Source organism: Streptopelia decaocto, assembly GCF_964273445.1.
Source record: "Streptopelia decaocto genome assembly, chromosome: 21".
NCBI classification, from domain to species: Eukaryota; Metazoa; Chordata; class Aves; order Columbiformes; family Columbidae; genus Streptopelia; species Streptopelia decaocto.
In genome coordinates, this window is record NC_138676.1 from 1,407,417 (window position 1) to 1,430,042 (window position 22,626).

A 22,626-nucleotide genomic window follows, 5' to 3' on the forward strand; every position below is an offset into this window, starting at 1 on the left:
AGCTGTCTCAGCCCATGGCCAGCTTGGTGGAGGGCAGAGAGGCTCCTTATCCCATTAGAGTACCCCTCCAGCCGCCTTTCCAACTTCAGAAATAAAATCCATCCTACTAATATTAGATTGATTAGATGCCATAGATACTGGGTGCTTTTTTTTTGTTGTTTTGTGGTGGTTTTTAAATTGCCCCGAACCAAAACTAATTTATATATTGTGGCTCAGGTGTTTTTTCTGCAATGGGAATTAGTACCATATGTTTTTGCTCAGGATGGTATGTTTTTATTCGTCGCCTGGATAGACAAATCAGGCCAGGGCTGGTTAATCTTCCCGTGATCTCACTGAGGTTGCTTTCCTTCCCCTTGGACAAAACTAAGGGGTTAGATCCATGCTATGCAAAAACCTCCCCAGGCCAGTCAATGGGAGCACACGGCCCATTGCAGGATCAGAGCTCTCAAATGGTGATAAGCAGCTGCAGAACAGAGAACCAAGACCTGGCAGTTACTCTTCATGTTAGTTCTGTTCAAGCAGCTTTTGGAATGGCTTTCCCCCACCTTTCCTACCCCCAAATGCTTGCAGCACCTTGCTGAGAGAGGTCATGCCTAGCGCTCCCTGAAAATTACTTTCTTGCTAATCTCCATGCAAAGATATTTTCTGCTTTTTAATCCGACATCTCAGACAAAACTTCTGAGGCTGAAAGTTGGTTGCTCCAGAATACTTGAAATGGCATTTTTTTTTCCTTAATGACCAGAGGAAAAAGGGATAGCGTGGTATGGAAGAACGTGAAGAAAGGGAAACAAGGGTAGAGCTGCTAGGAAATACACTGAAATGTTTGAGCATGTGTGTGAAAGGATAAAACAAACCGCCCCCAATCTCACTGTTTGTTTTGCCCCTGAGCAGGTGTCCAGTAATCACTTGGGTCCCTTATGCTCCAGTAAAAGCTTCCACTAGCTTCTTTCTATTCTCCAAAACGTGGGCATGACACCTCCTCCAAAACTCAGATATTAAAATCCACCCCCGTTCTTTGCTGCCCTAAAGCAGCCCTGCCCGGTGCCAGCCCGGGCCCGCGCTGCCCCTCGCCCAGCACACAGACGCCCGGCCTGGGGGAGCCGATGTCCCCCTCCTGCCATTGCTCTGCCCTGCCCCACCACTGCAGCCCCCAGCCTGTTCGCTCCCCTTCCTCCCCTCGCTTCAAAAGCCTCACTCACACGGCTTTTCACACTGGCTCCAGGGACAGGAGCAGAGCTGCTCCCGTTTTCTTTTAGCGTGGGAGGACGCTGTGCCGCCCCTTCCAGCCCCACTGGTCTCCCCCTAACCCTCTGCCCCCCCGGCGGAGCGTGGGATGGGGCACAGCTCTGGTCCTGCTCTACCTTGTAGTCCGGGGAACTAGCAGCGCGGCTTCGAGGTGTATTGTGCATGAACTGTTTTTATCGTGTTTGTCTTGATCAGCAAAGCAAGAGGAATTCCGCCTCCTCAGACAGGACACGACTGCGCTGATGTAAACGAGGCCCTTCACGTGTGCAACACATACTGCAGAAATAAAGGAGAAAGCTCCATGTCTGACCAAAAACCCTGCGGACGAGGTGTTTCTCTGTCTTTGGTGTTTTATATGCTCGTAAGAGTCTCAGCGAGGTTGAGTCTCTTCCAAATATTCTTTATATGAGTAAGGGGTTAGGAAAACCCCTTTTGCCAGCTCCATTGGGACCCTCCACCCACTTGAACCCTTCTAGGGACACAGACCTCTACTTCTGCATGGCTCCAATTTCTTGCCTGTATCCCGGTTTCTCTTCCTTCTGAGGGCGAGTATAAATCCCTTTGGGCTAAAGATGCGGATTCAAGGCCAGACATGCATAGAGGTAGCCCTGACAAATGCTTCAAAAAGCAATGGTGCATGTAAATCTGTGGGGATAAGAACAGAAGCAGGCAAGGTTTATTCATTTACCCCAGATACACTAAGGCAGGGAGCTTTCCAGTGGATGCCTGGAATATTTCTCCTTCCACGTACTAGATACCAGTTATTTTCCCCCAGACACTGTCAACAGTCATTTCTGCAGAGCAAGGATACTACAAATACACATGAGAAGCCAGTAAATCCTCCTTGTTTACCCCACATGGGAGTTATCACAGAACAGAGCTCAGCTCTTTCGCATCCATTTCACTCAGTGCCTCGATTACTGTTATTACTGTGATTAAAAAGCAATCAAAGAGAAATCTTCTTCCTGTCCTGAAATTACTGCAGACATCTCAGTTCCACCACTTAAGCGTGAGAAGAGCGAGTTACACGCGCGCTCTGCTCTCCCGAACCCTGTGACATGAGGAACAATGCTGGAGCTCATTGGAGCAGTCGGAGGCATTGAGCTGGACCGGCCGTGCCGAACGAGCCTCGCAGCTGCAGGGCTGCATCGCGCCTGCTTAGGGAATCTAGTCAGGGCGGCCCCAGACACGCCGTAATGAATTTTGCAGCGGGGAAGTGCGCTCTGAGCTCAGCACACACCCAGCTTGAAGACCAAGGACGGCCAGCCCGGCTGAAGACGACAGGACTGCTCATCTCCCTGTACTCAGGCAGACCAGAGGGGTTGGCACTGGGGTCAGGCATCAGCGCCCCATCCCAAGGAGGTCCCTGGGAGTTGGGTTGGGGGTGACGGGTCTCTCCGATCCACCCAGCGGCTGCAGGAGGGCAGCAGACACTTGGACACCCAAAGCTGGGCTGTCAGAGCAAGGCTCAACAACAGCGTTTACAGGCAGGGTGACTCAGAGGGAAGCGCTTGGATGCCGGTGACACCGAGCGCGTGCTTTCCTGCTCTTTCACCCCCGGCAATTTGTGGTTTCCTGAAAGTTTAGGCTTCCGAGTCTAGTTTCGTGGCTCAGAGGCGGCTGTTTCTCAGCACAGACTTTATCCGCAGACCCCCCCGCTGCCCACCAGAGCAGCGCCAGGCTCTGCCCCACGCTCTCGCACGGCTGCTGACATGCAGCCCGACCTCTGCCCACAGCAGCGCGGGTGAGCTCGCTCCACGCACGATCGCGCCGCTCCCCGTGGGTCCCGGTGGCGGCCGGCAGGGGGCAGCGCGATTCTGGGCTTCTGAGCTGGAACGTCACGGTCTGTGCCACCCAAAGGAAACACGAACACCGTGGGGACAGACCCCCTTCTGGAATGTAACTTGGCTGCAATAGTCAGCTAAGAACCGAAACAAGCAGCTCCCAAAGCTGGTCTTCGTTAATAATTCATTCCACTCACTCAATCACTTGACTTTGGCACCAGAGCAAGACAGGCCACTGTTTTATCTTTGTACACACCAACTATAAAGTTTTTTAAATGAACATCTCTTCAGAGGCATAAACAAGAATAATAAAATGTAATTGCTTGTGAACCTTTAAATTTTTGCAATATTTTAATGACATAAATTTGCCACACTCTTGCACAAAGATAACACAGAAATAAAGTGTTTGAATTTGCTAATTAGCAGGCATAAAATACAGGGACACACTCTTAATAAAACTATCGGGATGCTCAAATCAAAGACTATGATAGCTTCTGAATTTTCACTGCCAAGAATCTGATCTGTAGACTTTTAGCACTTCAGGCTATAGACCTTGAAATGGTGCAGGATAACAGAGCATTTCCTCCAGACCACGCTGGAGCCAACAGACACAAGTTTCAGGCTCTTGGACATTTGATAAAGTTGGGGCCAGCTTAGGACGTGCCTCCAAGAGGCAGTTAAGTTGCACGGGTGGGTTGCACGTGGGACTGGGGCTGGAAATGAGTAGGAAACACACAGGACCTGCAGATATGATACAACCAGTAATTCTGCTACCTGTCGCAAGGAAAAGCTTCTTTATCTTGTTCAGCTCTCCTGGACAAACAGAAAACACTCTGTTCCTCGGATGAGTGAGGCCCATGTCTCTCAGTCCCACCAGGTCCCTGTAACCCAGGTGCCACAAGCCATTCTTCTTCTCACATGCCATTTGGCTGCTGTCAGAAGCAAGAAAGCTGCTTAACAGGGAAACCTTTAAAGGCCACAGCCTGGATATGTGAAGCCTCCTCCAAAGAAAGTATTTACTTCACATTTCTCTTCCCGCTCAGGACCTCCAGGGGACGACAGCTCCATAGCCATGCTCTCCTGCCTGCTTATGGATTCTGTGAGTACTTTCCCACTGCAAATCCTGGAGGATTTAATATCCACTCTGTAATCTACTGGCACCAACAGGCATTATCTAACTAAACCTTAAATTGAAAATGCTAGTCTTTCAATTTTCCCCAAGCCATTGTGAAAAAGTCAGGTTCTTGTAGTGTGATATAATTTACTCCCACTCTGATTAAAACACACCAGTCAGCTGTTCCTGGCAAGATACTGAACTGGTTGATGATGTGAGGGCCAAAGGTACGTGAGGACCTATGTGGAGCAGTGGGGACTGGGTGGGGAGGAGAACAGGCAAGAGGGACCTGAGATGCACATTTAGTGCAGACAGACATATGGCAGTGACACAGACTTGTGACCTCGACCTTTCTGTGCTGCCACGTGCTCCCAAGAAACAATTCTTCTGTAGTTCTTCCTCCCTCTCATTCATCATACTTCATTTTGGCTAAATAACCAGAGTCTAATCACCAGCCAGCAATATTAATTTTAAATTTACAATTTTATTAGGGAAAAAAATGTCCCAGTCAAGCCTGTTGCATATATCAGGTTTCCACATGGACAGGGTATAGGTTCCACTCCATAGTAAAGCAATCCCCACCGACACAGAGCAAATGGAAACTTTTAGGAGGAAATCAGTCAGAAGATGCAAGAATAAAGACAATGTTAGAGTGAACTGCAGAGCAAGTCCATCTGGCTCAGGAACCCATCTGACAGCACCAGATGCTTCGAGGGAAGATGCCAGTGGGCAGATGTGGAATAAACTGTGTTGAGGGAGAGTTATTTCCTCCTAACCCCGTTGGTTAGTACTTAGCTTATGTCCTTAATTAATACCACTGTTAGTAATCTTAAATCCTATTAGCTACATGTCTGATGTGGCTTCTTATTAGTATAACAGCTGAGCATCAGCATTGGGGTCTCTGCTGCATTTATTTTCCTAACACTTGTGGCAAATGTGAATCCCCATTTTCCAACCGCAGGGAACAGAAGCACAGAGGAGGTGAGATTTGCTTAAGGTCAGAAGAGGAGTTTGTAGCAAGGCAGGAACTTGAGGTCTAATCTCCAGCCGGGAGAGGATTATTTTCCTCAAACATATCTAATCCCATTTTGAATCCACTTGTCCCTTAGCTCAAAAATACGTGGCAGCAAAGAATTCTATAGTCTAATCTCATAAAAATGCTCCTCCAAGAACAACTGTTGTGCAGACATCTTAGCACATTTGAAAACCACCTGGCAGATTAAAGGTGTAATTAGTGCAGGGAACACAGAGTTACAGCACAGCTCCATCTTCTACCCAAAGAGACTGCAGGCACCACTGGGAACCTCGGCCCATGAAGGCGGAGGACATGAGGGATATAGGGATTTTCCCTGCCCTTCTTGCATAGCACATTGATTGGGATGGGAATCACACAGGCTGAAAGGTGCCTCTTGATCAAAACAAGGGGAGAGGCAGCAAGGCAGTGTTGGGGGTGCAGATGGACACCTACAACATGGCTTTTCAATTGATGTATAAACTCATCATGGGAAAACAATGCTGACGGTGATACACAGGATATGGTTAATAAGGTTAATATTCTGTGTGCAATGCTTAGGAGATGATGGAAAGATGTAATAACCTAAACAGAGCAATGTATTTTCTGAAAAAATAATAGTATGAGGAAAGGAAGACTTTTCCCAGCTGAAACATTTATTGTTTGATATACTTTATAAGAAAAATAATTTCAGGGAGGTGTAATGAGTGAATATTCCCAAATCCATTAGCTTCTGCTAAAAGAACAGCTGCACAGGAAATATAGGGAAAAAATAAAGACCATAAACCTCATCCCAGCATACTCTCGTGTTCAGTAGGCATAAGGGACTTTTGTCCTTCATAACTCACGTCATAAGCTTGTGCTTTCATTACCCAGAGGAGTGATTAATCCCCATTTGAATGCCTCTAGATGCTCCACTTCCAGTCACATCTAACTCAGAAAGTTCCACTGAAATATGTGCAGTTAAAGGTCTAGGACAGAGGACTGACTTAGACTTATATCAACAAGGTCACAAACCTCTTTGTGTACAAACCACCCTAGGACAGCAGGTCTGGGCACTCATCTCTATAACCACAGGATCTAACTCCTCAGTTTGCACTAAGTCTCACCAAGACATTCCATATTGAACCAGCCATGCAGGAGTTCAAAGCCGGGTGCTGTATTATTATGTTTTATTAGCATGGCTGTTAGGAACACAGGGCATCACTTTTCATCATATGCTGATAGAGTTATGGCCAGTCAACTCCATTATACTCATCATTAGGAGTTTTTTTAAGGGTAATATCTTCTCATTTCATAGATAAGACAGGCTAAGAGTGTGCACATAGTCACAGTAGCTTGGCTAATGAGCAGTAATTTGTTAAAGGAGCAATTTATTTCAATAACTAGTCCATACTTTCCCTGGCAAAGGGAGAGTCTCTACTCTTCAGTTTCTAAGATGCTGCTGTCATATGTGGTGAGGCAGAATTTCTCTCTTTCTGCTCATTGCAAATGACTAAAACACAATGCTAAAAGAGTCACAAAGCCAGCCAGGCAGTGGCACAAACCAACGCACGTAAACTGGCCCGTTTCTACTCTGACAAAACACGATGGGCGCACGTCGGTGCCCTCTGGGTGACCAAGGCACTGGCCCTTTCCCCTCCTGTTTCAGCCACCCCGCTCCCTTCCCGCGTCCAGAGAGCTCTGGAAGAGCCCAGCACAGCAAGGAGGGAGCCTGCAAAGCTCCTCTCCAAGAACAACCGCTTATCAAGTAGAAATCACACGAGCACTCTTGATAAACAGCAGGCAGCCCCGCTCCTGCCAGCTAACAGGATTAATCTAAATGCACACAGACACAGCTGGGCAAAATTAAAACCTCGAGCAGAGACTAAATTACACCACTTAATGGCAAGACATCTCCGAGGCTCCCACTCCAGCCGCTGCAGCCATGAGGAGGAGGAGAAGCCGCATCCCTGCCCCCCGGCCGGCACCGCTCCAAGCAGAGCTCAGGGGTGAATCCCAGCCATCCAGGGCCCCAAGAGCAATGGGCAGGAGAGAGCCAGGTCCTCATAGACCTGGAGTCACAGCTACTGAGGGTGAAGAGCTCAGCTTTCGAAGCAGCAGCAGCAATGGCAAGGTCTCTTACAAACAGAGCTGACGTGGCTCTGCGGTTAACACCACAAAAGACTTGGGCTCTGCTGCCAACCAGTTAATACCAGAGCGAGTGTGCGGTTCACTCAAACCACAGGCAGCAGCCTGTAACACTGAAGAGAAAAACCTCCGCACATTGCAGCAACAGAGTGCAATGAAATGAAAATAAGAAGTGTATGTTCGAAAGGCTCGTGTCATTTTGACACGGTTGAAGGTAAAAGTCACTGATGCAGTGCTACACAAGGATGGCCTGTGGGTTTTCTCCTCCCCCCTATAAAAGCCAGAGGATCTTTAGATTGAAAAGGATGGAGAAGATCTATCATAGTTTACACAAGTGGAGGCCCCTGTCTGTACAGCTGGAGATAGGAAGTGGCAGAGCTGCAATCATGAATGTGTTTTGAAAACGAAATCCGAGCGCAAGGCTCCTTCCTGACTCCATGCCTCAATTTCAACCTGCACACATCTCATTTATCTTGGTTCCCACAATAAATTCCTTTATAGAATTACAGAAAGATCTAGCTGTCATGGCTAATGCCTCAGCACCAGTTTCCCAGAATTTACAGCGCTGTGGGCCAGTAGATGCAGAAAATATTACAGTGGGCACCAGCTGGATGGGTCTAAGTGGACAAACTTGTGAACACTGGAAATTGTTTGGGTTGGATCTGCCCCATAGCCAGAACCTCTTTAGAACCAGCACGGAAGGCTTTGCGTGGGCTGGCTCTATTCATACAGTGCTCACTAGAAACAAGAGTACAAGTCATCTAGGAAGTAATTGCCTGACTCACCTCATGTGAATTTTCCTAGCAAGCAGAAGCTGAATCTCCTGTCTCTGAGCACACAGAGACCTCAAGATGACCAGGAAAAGGTCACACCAAGCTGTGGCAAGCTGCCCTCCCACTGGCCACTAAACCAGGACAGGTTGTGAACTCCGCTTGAGCTCCAAATGTGAGCTATTTCCCAGAGTTTCCTAATTATACCTGTGCACTTAAATGAAACATCCTTCATTCTCCAGAGGCAACGATAATGTCTGTATGATAATACCAGAACCTTTGTGGTTTCAAATAAAAGAGTTCCAGAAACACTCTTAAATTATTGTAGCACATGACAGAGGTCTTGGTGAGAGATGGGTGTCCCCCTAGCAGAAATGACAAGCAATATCCTCCTCTGAGTAGCTCAGGGAGCTCCAGGTGGCTGTGGAGCAGTGATGGAAGGTTGGATGAGAGAAGGAATGACCAGATTTTGAGAGACTTTGTGAAGAACACAGAACCCCCAGACAGAGAGCTGCTTACGAGCTTGCCTGCACCGAACTAGCAATAGAAGTGAAGCTTCTGCATTTAGTATTGCAAGGGGTTGCCAGTTCTTTATGCTGTTAAAGTTCATCAGACTAAGTCCAGAGAGAAAAAGCTAACATTGGTAAACCAATACTGGTCAGCATGATTACGGCTGGGTTGTGGCTTCTAGATGGAATCTCCTTTTAATTTTGTTCATATCAATTGGTAAGAATTATGCCACCGGGAAAACATGGTCATGGGGCAAATCAATCAAGATTCCAGCTCAAATGAATTTATTGTCTTTGCTCTTTTTATTTTCCTTTCAGAGTATTTATAATTTTGCTTGTGGGATGCAGTTGAGCCACTAAGAATTTTCCTGTCTGGAAGCACGTCCCTGATGGGCTGAAAAGGTGGAGCTGAAGCAGTGTGGAAACTCACTTTTGTGCAGGTAGCTGTTTCCTCTTTAAGGACAACGGTACATCTGTATTTCATAGCAGGTGGAAAAGATACTTTCTGCTTAAAGCAGATGGGTTAAGAGTTCAGGAAAGGAGGATGAAAAGAGATCATGGGGGGAAAGGTTCTTGGAGATGCAGGGATTTGAGAGCGGAGAGCGGCTGGCGCTCAGCAGACAAGAAATTACACAGGGCAATTTGTGCTAAGAACTGTTCTGACCCATCTTAAATCAGTTCTTTAGAGCCTCCCCTGAGGTACCACAGTCATTTCCTTCAGCTTTTACTCAAAGGGCAGACTCTCCTCTAGGCAACTTCTTTTTCACAGGTTGTTTGGGTGATCTGAAATGGCAATTACATTACCAGTAAGGCCCGTTTCCTTTATTTCTGCCAGTCAGCATGTTACAAACTCTGTTACCTGCCCTAGAACACAAGTTCCTGCTTGGGGCTGTTGTTTCAGCAGCTTTTAAAGCCCCAAGTGCCCCGTAAACCTGATGTGATGGGCAGAGCAGGGAGCTCTTTGTCCAAGGTGACCCTGCGCACATCACCAGGGGGACACTGTTCACAACAACACCTCTGCGGCTGTAGCTTGTCAGTCCTTCCAAACGCCCAATGTCTCCAACAGAGAACGCTGTGCATTTCTGTGGCATTCTGCAAACGTCTGTGCAGCCAGACACACAGCACCAGGACCCAGACAGGATGGACATGGACCCCTCTTGTCTATTATTCCTTGCATCATTTTTTTAAGCAGCACTTGTTAAACTGTTTTTGACAGGAGTTTCTAGTTCTAACTCAAAAAGAAACACCCCAAAAACCCCAACCCCAAACCTCTCATTGCTTGGTTTCTGTAGAAGGGGGTTGTGCAGCACCCTTGGTTAGACGTACACACATTGTATATCTTTCAGATGTTAACCATTCACACCATTGTATGTCCAGGTGCTGGTCATTTTAAAACCAGTTCTGTTTTGTTTTCTTTCATTCATATTCCTCTTAATCGAGTGATGCTGAGCTGTCCTCCCCCTTTTTCACCATATTTGAAAAACAAAACCAGACAACCGCTAGTTTGCTTTGCACGTAATTTATCTTTTTCTTTCCTAACAGATAAGAGAGATCAACCTCATGGTCCTGGCGGCAAATCAAGAAATCCCGCAGCACAAATATCTAAAAATGCGTTTTACAATAGTTGTCTTGGCATTTATGTATTTGCTCCCAGTCTCCCCATCTAATTAGACTCTGAATCCCCTATTCACTTATGCTGGCAGAAAGCTCCATCATTGTCATGTTTGGGGTCTGTGGCTATCTGGAGAGCTACAGTATAATCCCATTTAAGCCATTGCTGGAGGATGAGGCAAAACCAAAGAGAATTGGATACTCAAGTGAGGAGGAGTCTATTTGCAAAGGCTGAGGGTGGCCAAGGCAGTGCTAGTGCAATTAGTGACCTGGGGCAGTCTCTGTGCAGGGCTCAAGTGTGGGGTGAAGACTGACCACCACTCTGAATTAACAATCTGTTTGAAGACCTTTCACATGATGCAGGAACTAAATTACAATGCAATCCAAAGAGAAGTTACTGGGCACCGAAAGATAAAAAAACTACCATTCGCACAATCTGTAGATGCAAGTGGAAACATCAGCACCAAACCACAAAGAGAGCAGAGGCAGGAGGAGCTTCCAGCAGGTCGTGCAGGGACCTGGATTGTCCACGCATTCAGAACTTCAGTCAGCTGCTGTCTCCACGTGTGGGACAAAGCCAAGGGGAAGAGGATCGGTTCATACATGAGCTGTCTCCTGTGCTTGTGCAATATAAAGTAAGCAACCTGGAAACAAAACTGGAGCGAATGTGGCTGTTGTTCGCAGCTCTGATAAATGATGGGCTCACAGAGAAGCCAAGACATGCTCAGGAGGAGCAGCCTCTGAGATGCGGCCACAGAGACTTGCTATGGACATCTCTGATGAGGATATGATTTTCTTCCCATCCTCTTGGTGTGCATGCACTACCACCCACATGAATATTGTCAGTGCACGTAAATCTACATAAATTAGCACCCCCTCCCCCACCTCAACATCTAGTAAAGTTCTAATCAGCAGAAATAACAGATTAAAGGACCAGACTGTTGCATTGAATCATGTCTGTGCATTTCTTTGAGTCCTGTTGAAGTTACTGTGGTTCACACCACTTGATGGGGTAATGCAAAGATCCTCCCAGTGCCTTGAGCCAGGATGTTTTATGACCTGGTTCTATTTATTCGTACTCACAAACTAACCTGTGTTATAAATTATAGCAAAGGGAGGGGATATTTTTCTCCTTCCTCCAGAAATCTTTACATTCATCAAAGTTAATTGTAATCAGCTGTCAGCACCCATAAATAATCAGATATATTGCTGAGACACAGAATAAATCCACACAAATTATGCAAACAAGTAGGATGTTGAGAAAGTTTAATCAAAGTTTTGATATGGAATTGCAATCAGCTGAAAACTGCCAGTTCTTAAAGCTGCCCTGTCTGCAGTCATCACAAGCCCCCTAAAACCAGGAAACAGTGGAAGCTTCAAGGGTTGGGTGTTGGAAATAAGATCAGCAAGGCACTAGTCTCCTCTATGTATCTTCAGATCTATATTTATGTTGCCATCAGCAGCATGACAACAGCATCATATCTTGGTACTGCCTAAAACGGACCCAAGGAAGGAGGGGGTTTAAATACGGGATAACAAGGTTATCCATAGTTACTCTTTCTGAAGACTCCTTCTATTACATGAAGCACCAGGACTAAGTATTTTGCAAGCCTTGAGCACTACACTTTGGCATTTCACGGGTTGCTGGAGTCATACCAGCTCGTCAGCTGCATAACGAACAAGCCAACACTGAGCCTCGTTAGCACCCATTGCAGGTGCGAGTGTCACCTTTGGAAGACACCTTGAGTGTCATGTGGAGACCACTACAATTGGGCCATGGGATGGGGTAACTCCCGTTTGCCCATCCCCTCTATCCAGTCTGACCCACAGGGAGTTTCAGCAGCAAAAATCAGCGACCATAGCCCATGTGATGAGAAAACCAACAGATATCCAAGCGCATTTCCAAATGACTCCTCTGCGCCCCTGCTTGCAAAGCCTTATATGTTTTGAGGCCATTTTTCTGCTTGTTATACACTGACAAAACCCTTCTCTCCTGGCTTTGCCACCTCACTGAAACCCACTATGAAAAATCCCCAGCTGCTCTGCCCAAACCGGCACCATTAATATTGTCTCAGAACATCGAGACTCCCATTGTGCCAAAACCACCCGCTCTATCTGTCCTTGCTTTACGCTGCTGCTTGCGCTGCTTTTTGCTGCCTTCTTTGGTGCAGAAACATTGCGAGTACCACTGGAGGGCCCACAAGTTGTTTGACGGAGTCTATCCTATATTTGCCACCCCCTGGAGTTAAAATATAATGAGATCTATAAATAATAAATAAATCAGCAATTCTTTTTCATGTCTCTAGAAAGGCTATTCTCTAAGGCTACGTAGCTTTTAGAATTTTTAATGGAAGTGCAAAGGGGGAGCCAGAGCTTTTCTTCCTGATTTTAAAGATAAACACACCATTTGTGAAGGTGAAGATTTAAGAAAATAGTTTAAAAAAAAAAAAAAAATCAAGAAAATGAAATCTGATGAAATAACCTTATCCAGTGCAAAAGAAAGATAGAGGACAAGTGGACCGAGTTTCCCTTGGCAGCTCCTAAGTGAAACATTTACTCTCACCAGACAGATCAAGCTGTTTAAATGCATCTTCACATGCAACTGAATGCTTGAAAATATAAGCTCAGTGTCTGACACATCTATAAAGAGGGAGACTAAATGGGGAAGAGGAAACTGATACGTACTTATTAGCAAGGGTCTCTTGAGTCTTTCTGTGCTGGGGAAACAGGACACGCTGCCTTTAGGGTCTTTCAGTTCAATGTGCAGGGCAAAGGGTGTTAATAATACAAATCTCCCCATATCTGATAGATGAATATAGTATGTCAACTCAAGCAAAATATCAGTGACGAAACTAGCACATGTGAGTTGAAGGAGAGCGAAAGAAAAGCCAATATCACACCCCCAGGTTGTGTCTCAGCAAAGCCTGCTCTGCCTGCTTCCTTCCTAATGAGGCATTTTACAATGCTGATGAGAAAATTCCCTGGTGGAATAGGAGCACTGGGGATACACTGAAACTCACACACAGCAAGGTGAAGGCAGGCACAGAGGAAGGGGAGCGAATGCAGAGAAATTGAAGGGAATTAAGTTGACTTGCTCTACTGCTCAGACCTCAACATTTGCAGCATCTCTTTACTTCCATCAGCCCCCTGGCTCCCCCCGAGAATAAACCAAACCAATGCACAGCCCTGTGGTTTTCATTTATGAGAACCTTCTGTTCAGTCACCCCTAGTCCAGCAGGGCTGTTTTCCTTTTGTTTTCCCTGCCCGCAGAACAACACTGCTAATCCTACAGAATAATGTTAATGTAATCAATATGATTATGCCCACGAGAGAATGTCAGCCACTGTAAAACAACACAGCCAAAGGGATCCAGTGAGGGAACAAAAACAAGACCAGGAGCCTATTTTCAGACTCGTTTTGTTCTTCTGTCATTTTCTACCCATTTTTCCCCTGTACTATGTAAAATAGAAATAAATAGAGTAGAATTCTTGGGCTCTCCCACAGAAATCCAGCCTTTTGTTAAGTCCACATTCTAGAGAGACCCTAGTTTAGGTATCTTACCTCAGACAGCCTGAAAAACATCCCTTCTGCATTGAACCCCAGGTAATGCTGCCCAAGCTGCCTGCCAATGTTTGGCTGTGCACAGCCCTTCTCCTACAGGTTACCAAGTTCCTGCCAACCCCAAGTGCACAAACAAGGAGAGGTTGAGAGCACCCTTGTTGCGGGGGGACACGGCATCTTTGCTCCCACCCTTCCACAGCGAAGCCACAACCAGCTGTCCCCAGACTCTTGGTCTAGACACAAATGCTCGTGTTCACAGGGGCAGGGTGGCCACGGGGTGAACGCGGCATGCGGCAGAGCTGCCCTGCTTGTACCTTGCTTAAATAAGCAATCAAGGAAGTAGCAACCAGGTGCCTCTTGCAGCCTTTCTGTGCTGGCAGGTTATTTATATGCAAATTTCTTCTCTGTGTTGGCTGCTTATAAACATGACAGAAAAACCTTCCGTGGAAATGGGATGAGGAAGAGGTGTGTGAGGGCCTTTTGATCCAGCCCTGAGAGTTAATGCAGTATTATTCACAACCATTTAGATGCTTTCAGACAGGAAGATATGCATTTCTCTTCCCTCTGACCAGCTAAAAAGACTCATCTGTCCTGAAAAGACCCCACCTCACCCCCCTGCTGGCCCCATTTCCCATGCTGGTCAGCAAGTGCCTTTGCCATGGAAATGTGACCTAGGCAGCACTGAAATAAACTCTAGCCCCGATTTGCCTCCAGTTTATGCCAGGGAAGGCCAGCAGCCTTCCTAAAGGCATAACTAGGCTCTTCCTAAAGGCATAACTAGGCTCTTCCTAAAGGCAAGCTGAGCTCTGCTGGCACTACCCCCACCTCCATCCTGCTCGTCCAGGCACCTGCTTCAGTTTGGGCTCCATACATACTCCTGTGGCTCAGCCCCATCACATCTGACAGCGAGACAAATCCCTGGCTTGGGGTTTTGGAACAAAGATGTTGCTTGTAATTTTCTGTGTGATGATGATGGCGAAACACTGGCAGAAGTTGATAAGCACTGAATCTGCTGGTTCCAAAGAAGCTGTGATGATCCAGCCGTCCTCCAGAAACTCTGTTTTCAATAGCAATTTTAATCCCAGGTTAAACCAGGAGTGTTGGTGTGAAGCTGGTCCTGCAGCCAGGCTGACACAAGGACCTGGTTTGGTTTACTCATTTCCTGTCCTCCCTCTACCTCTTGGCTGCTGAGTGTCTTCCAAACACACAAGGCTGCCAAGCCCTAAGAAGCTTATTATATCATTTGTTTGGCATTTTGGAGCTTTCTCATGGCCTGGAGGAGCAACCTGCAAACACGCATAAAGCCAAACCCTTGCTCTCCTTCCCTGCTCTCCTGAAAACACCCTTGCAAAGAAACCAGTGAAGCAGCAGATTTACCTGGGGGCTGCATCCGCAGCCCATCGTGATAAACTACCCTTGCTCCTTGCATCATTTCTGTGTTCGCTCTTTATTCTCCTGGCATGTTTAAATTAAACCAAGAATACAATCTTTCTATTGAGTTCTTATTCTTCTCCAAGCAGCAGAAGGATTGAACTGTACCTGAAGCTCCTAAACAAAACCACTATACAAGTGAGATATTTAATTTACAACAGTAATCACATTATAACAACAACATCCGCTCCAGTGGTACTGAGGTATAAATGGGCCCCAAAATCTCTATATTCAGATCTTCCCCCTCTCCTTTTTTTCTTTTCTTTTTAAATCCTTGCCTCATGAAAGCCAGGAGTACGCTTTGAGGACTGCTCCAGAGTTCAGGCCTGCTTTAACACTTCAGCTGCTTGTGACAGAGGATACGTGACTAAGGAAGCACTGATTTCACACAGACACATAAGCCTGAGAATGGGCTCAGGTCTGAAGCCACCCTTCCTGCTCCACCTCCAGCCTGTGCTTTTTGGTGAGAGCAGAGCTTTAGCCTGGCAGACCGTGTCACCTCTAGTATCTCTTTTCCCTGGAGCAATACAGAAACAGCGAGTTTATGGCAGGGGGGCTGCTCTGTGGGGCAGATGAGCCTCCTCTCAAGCCCGTGGCACAAGTCAGACCTGCACACCTCTGACAGCAGCAAGGAAAACGGATGGAGACCTCTCCTCCCTCTCCGGACTCACTCAGCAGATGTCAAGTGAACCACAGCAGGGCACAACCAGGCAGAGGGAGCAGCAAATGAGTCTGACGAGCTCCGTTTGCTACCCTGGTGAGTGACTTCCCCTGCAGACATGGGGACTGTGATCTCCGGAGGAGCCTGTCAGATAACACTAGGAGCTGCACGGGGATTTATGCTGGCAGGGGCACAATATTTCACTTCGATGACACTTGCTTTCTTAATATTTTAATCATGCTGTTAACCTCAAGACTTGAGAGACGCAGGCGGCTGCCACCCTTCCCACTGTGCCTTCCACCGGCGGCGCTGAGCCCCGCGGAACGCGGCGCTGAGCCCGCAGAACGCCGCGCTGAGCCCCGCGGAACGCGGCACTGAGCCCGCAGAACGCGGCGCTGACAGCGCTCCGCACGGCACATGCGGCTCCTGAGCCCTCCCAGCTCGTGCGTCACAGCGCACATCACGCCAGAGACCCATTCTCAACCATGGAAACCAACAGTGCTCATGTTCTTGATGCAAGACAGAAAATACGAGGAGGAAAGTCAAGGTCAAGATGGCCAGGGCTGCAGGACTCCGCATTCCTTAATAACCACAGATAGCGAAATGCCACAACGTACTTGCTTTCCAGCCCAGCCCATGCTGCATTCTTACAAAAGACTGGTAATAAAGGCATCAGAGAGAGGCAAGAAACCCTCAAGTGTTCAACCCTGCATGCAGGATTCATAGGGTCATTTATTGCCTAACAAATTCCCTGCTATTTCAGTGACTGAGGAATTTTGTTATGTCCTTGATCTGTTTTGCTTTCTTCCCTCAGGTTACTTTAGCCTGGGAGCATTTTGTCTTGTTTTAAATGTATTATCCTAGCATGCGCATGTGTTAGGAAAATGCTTCCAAAACTCATGCATAAAGAGATTTTCAACATGCTTGTGGACACATATATTATGGGACCACATATCTGCAGAGGACTATATCTGATGAGCCAGACTGCTTCTAGTCCAGGGTCCTGCATTATATCAGTATAAGCTGAAAATGTACATTGATCATATCCAGGTGGTGTGTTCATCTGATCCTCATCCTGTTCATGAGAGTAATCAGACTATCTTAGATGTATGAATGGATATGAAAGAGGAACCCATTCCACAGCAGAGAAGGGCACAAAACTATTAAATGCTCTCCTAATACTGTAATTTAACAATCAGAGGGATGAATACTGTAATGTAACTGAGTTTTCCAAGCTTGCAGCTTAATAGAGTCTTTTCTAGGAGAAAGGAAAGGCTCTGAGGACTCATCTCCAACAGGCTGTGCAGACTGACACTGGGCTGAACCACAGCAAACCCCACACAAGGGATATTACAGAGTAAGTGGGAGGCAATGGCCAGACATCTGGCAAATGGGCTGTACCCAGCCCTGCACGGCAGAACATTGCAGGCAGGTGTCTGGTCGCTGGCAGGACACAGGGTGATAAATCCTTCCTGACACCGACTGCAGTCCTGCTCTCCACCGGTACGTTTTGACAGGGGGAGAATTGAATAGTGTCACTAACAGACAAGGGAAAAATTACAAGGTTCATTTAGAAGGCAGTAAAGAGGGAAATTTCTGTTTCCTTTTAAAATCACAACATAATAATTATTTCATAGGGGTTTCAACAGGGGAGCAGGAGCCAAAGGGACCTCAAAGCCTTTCAGTGTCCCGCTCCACAGCTGGGATGGGCACCTGTGCTCTGGATGAGACCCCAGCAGCCAGGGGACTTCAGGCAAACATGAGGACTGGTGTGTGTCCTCCACACCTCCAAATTCCAGCTGAAACTATGGCCTCTTTAAACTGAAGCACATTACAAATGGATAACGAAAGACCCTTTTCCTTACGGAGCTTATATTTTCCTAAAGGAAACAGGACATTGTGTTATCAATTGGAAACAAAGCCCCCTGAAGACACTGGATGACATGACCAAGGCCTTATCAGTAATCTGTAACAGTGAAGACATCTGATTCCAGGTTAGGCCCAAGTTTAGGGTGAATGTAAAAATCAGGCTTCTGCATGGTGGGTATCTGCATATATGCTCTATGAAATAGTGCATGCACACTCAGACGTTAGCAGACAGGAGGGAAGATACACATGCCAGTATTAGAGTCAAAGCTGTGCCATTAATTCCTGTTGGCTACTCACATGAAATGACTGTGATTTCAGAAGCGTTACTGAAAAAGTGGAACAGACATCAGGCATGTGTGCAAGCACTGATTTGGGCCTTTGAGTCAGTGCCGGTTGGTACGCATGAGTGAGGACAGGGTCCTGGAGAGGATGTGAATACATTCACTTGCCAGAACTATGGAATCACGGATGGAGCTGTGCAAACCATACATAGCAAAGTATGCCTTTGAATAGCACTAAGCAAAGTAATCACAGGCTTTCTCAGTTAACTGTTCTCCTATTCTTCTTTCCATCACCTTGTAAATAGCTACGAACTGGCCTCAGCTGGATATACAGGGAGATGATTGATGCAATCAACTTATATGTAATTAGTGACCAAAGCAATAAAGGCTGTCTCCTGGTGTTTCATTGGGGATCTAATAATGATACATACATCATCTATAGAGACATACACGTACGATTTTCACACACATATATTTATAGTTATGCCCATGGTTAGATGATTAAGAGCCATGAATAGTCCTGATCGCTCTGTTTTGCAGTTGTAGTAGGAGTTTTGAGGGAATGCCAAAAGCTGATTGCTCCTACAATGCAACAGTTCCTGTTTGGATCAGAAAGGCCACACAAATACGCATTAACTATTACTTAAATCCATTGTGCAATTTCTACTCTGTTCATTTATTCAGTTTTGTATTAGTATATTTTTTTCATAATACGGACAAGAGCTTCATTTGCTGAAGCAAAGTGTGATGCCACAGAAATCAATGGCATAATGATAAATTTTCTGTAGCTCTGGATCCGATTCCTGATCTTTTATCTGAATTACTGTATTGATTGGTGGAAAAAATGGATTGCAAATAAAAATACAGGACAATTAAATGCTATGCAATTAGCACTAAGCCTCAAGGAAGATGACTTAAAGACAAAGGGCAGAACTCAGTCATCAGCTTTTGTTCTTCCTTTCTTAAGGATATAAACCCTTGTGTTCCAGTGCTCAGGCCAGCCTCTAATGGGCGTATGACTTTAATGGGAACGGGTACATTTGGAAAAGCTTCATACAGTGGGTTCATCCAGGCTGAAAAGTGCGTCAAGGACAGCGTATTTCAATCTAAACTAGAAGGACCTCTAACACGCCACCGGGAACAGCACCAGAGAACAGGGAGCATTTCGAAGGCTCTTTTGAGGGAGCACGACAAGAACGTTCCTGCCAAAAAACCCAGTTGTAAATGAGTTCCGTAAAACTCTGCAACCAACAATTTGTGGAAGGGGAAGAGAAAGGGCAGTTAGATTTATTACTTCAGAAATAACAGCAAGGCACCCACAAAAAGCAGAAATGTTTTGGGACTGATTAAGCTGGACCTTTTGGCTATGCTATGGTAACACACTTGGCTAGTATTATCCTGGAGCAAAGTTGTATGTTTATTTCCAATACATGAGCACCTATAAGTCTGATAGCTCACCGTTAGCTGATCTGTGGCCATAGGTCACTCTCAAATCTTCATTTACGTCAGGTAATGCCATGCATCATTGATTTCAATTGAGGAGATGCTTATTAATAAGATATAGTATATTGAGTAGTAAGACTAGCAGAAAAACCATCTATGTCATCATAATGATCCAGAAAGCTGGAATAACTCATCGGGTCACTATATAACTTTCATTATATGCTTGCCACATCTCTCACTGTTAACAGCTTGCTCAGGACATCAGAGCTTTACTGCAGGTCTGAGGATCTGGGACCCGGATGGGAAATGATGCGAAGATTGCAAAGGCTTCTGTATTAGAAGAGGTTAAAAATATTAAGACTAGATTAGTTTGGGGAAGAGATGAATAAAAGATGACATGATAGAGGCATGTAAAGTAATAAATGGCACAGAGAAGGTCAGCAGGAGGCTCCTGGTTTTACTTCTCATAATACAGAAATCCAATTAAATTAAAAGGCTATCCATTTAAAACTTATAAAAGGAAATACTCTTTTCGCACGCGGTACAATCAGGCAGTGGAACTGATGAACATGAGGAGTTACAGAGGCAGAGGATTTAGGATTGCCCCAAAAGAGGGAGTGTCTACAGAAGCAGAATATGCATCTTTAGCTCTTAGGATAACAGGTTTCAAGGGAATATACACTTATACCTTAGGTTATACATTAAACAAAAGAGACTTGGTACAAAGCTAAGAAAAGCTGGCCCAAGACTTTATCCTCAGAAACTGGAGTGCTGTGTTTTGCTGTTGCAAGTCCCAGACTAAAGCAGCCATCAATCTGAGCCCGGTGACAGTGACAAAGGAACCAAATATCCTTAATTATGTTCTTGAATGAAAAAAAATGAGCCTTACAGTTAAGTGAATGAACCTTATTTATCTTTCTGTCAGGAAAATGAGTAATTATAATAAATTAAATACAGTTTTTAAATCCAAACCTTTAGAAGGCACCTTCTTCAAGTTAAGTAACCGTGAGAAGACCTAGCTAATAAGTCTAATGCCTCTTGTCTTGGGATATCAGATGAGCAGTCACCAACACACCTACTAAAATCATGATGCAATATTATTTCACCATTGTCATTATTTATTATCAGGTCAGAAATTGCTATCCAGATTAGGCTCCTATTATGCCAGGAATTGTGTATACACATGGCAAGATAAGTGCTGCTAAAAAGCACTTGTGATCTCAATTTAAATTAAGCACAACAGGTATAAGTAACAAACTAATGCAGGCAATGAAAGAAGAGGAATAAAAGCGATAAAGATAAGAAGTGCCCAGAGGCTCCTTTTTTTTTTCTTTCAAGAATCATAGTAAATTAATTGCCCAGAAAAAAAGTGTCTTAGACACTGTTTTAAATGGATACATCACTGAAAAACAAATTCTGAGGTTCATAATCATGCGCGTTTATACAGGAAGTCTGATGCTGTGATTTATGCTTATCCAATCAGGGATTTAAAATATGCCACTTAACCACAGACGAGTATAAAACTGCTCCAAATACACTTCCCAGACAATCATAACTGACAAGCTTTAGGCCAAGCTTTAGCAGTAGAAACTATTTCTGAATATCCTGTTGCCAATAAGCACGTTGCAGAAAGTTGCATTTAAGGAGCATCCGCAGAAAGCTGAGTGGATGAAACCACCAGCAAAAATTCATGTCAAATAAAGTGAATGAGGACTCGAATGGAACCGTTTTCCATTTGAAAATGTTATTTGTTCAAAACCAAAGTATGTTGTGAAACTGTGCTAATTTTGGCCAGGGGTATAAAAAAAATAATGACGATGAGCTGCCTTGGTTTGGCAGTTTTAGAATTACACTCTGATATTTCTTTGTGAGACTATTCAAATGCCAGTTTTTCACCTAAGAAAATAAAGTACAAACATAAACACTGAAGCAAAAATTTCCATTCGGAAAGCTGATCAAGTTCCACCTAAAAACAGGTTTGTGGGGTTTGTTTTTTTTAATCTGTTCCTGCTATATCACTGCTTAGAAAAACCTTCTTATGCCTGAGCTAAATGTATTCACAAGCCCATCTGTTGGGTCCTTTTTTAGCTTAAACAAGGTGACACGGGCCAAGACCTACGAAAAGTCATCTGCAGAACAAATAGTACCTGACTAGGGATGGCTACAGGAGGGAATCCATCCGGTGCCAGTTTATTCAAGCTCATTTTGCCTAGAAAACGTAAAGATTTTGAAACATATCTCCCTTCCTCCACTCCATTTTGAAATGTTGAAGCAGAACGTAAGCAATTCTGCGCTCGTCTGGGTTGCGCGCTTGCCTTCCTTGTGCTGGGCTATTCCTGACTGTCCGGAACGTTTTACCTGCTCATTCAAGACATTGCATTACAACAATCAGATCTTTTCTCCAACTGGACAGCCTGTGTGGCCAAAGTGCTTTAGTGCCTTTCAGTATAATGGAAAGTAATTTGGTTCCATCTCTAGAATTAATATCTGGCTGGGGAATCGCACTCGCCCAGTATTCTACTTTTTTACCCTGTTTCTGAGCTTCTCCCTCCACTCCTGCTGGCAATGTCCTGCCTACAAAATCTGCGGATGCACCGTTCCCTAGAGACCACGCAGGGAGGTTTTGACAAAGGTCTCTGAGACAATCCGCTCGAAAAGTGACAAAAATGTAAAACCCCGCTGAGCTAAATGCAACGTGAAAAGGGCAAATCTCAAGTCAGCTCAGCAGCACCAGTCCCTGCTCTGCTCAGCAGGGACCAGGGCTGGCCTGCTGCTACCTCTCAGGTTTGAGCAACAGGACTTTTCATTTAGTACCCAGGGGGGGAGAAGGTAAAGGTCTGTGCCTGATGACATTTCTTGTCTCTGATCCCATCTGTGGCCACCAGAAGTTCGCTTGACATCTTTAAACGTGTCATCTGTCCGGAAGGCATCACACTGCCGGCAAATATTCCTAAGTGGCTTAGCCATTCCAGCAACTCAGAAGCAAAAATGTCCTTTACCCTTACCCTGAACATCTCAATTAAAAGGCAGGGCTGAAGGTGCTAAGAGCAGATGTGTTTGGTACTGTATGTCCCTCTCTTGACTACACAGGCAACCTACTGCTTTAACCCATGCAGAGACAAGAATGGTACACGGTCATTTCTAGCAAAGGGAGAAATAAACTCTCACAGATTTCTTGGGTGGGGAGATCCCTATGAAGATGTGG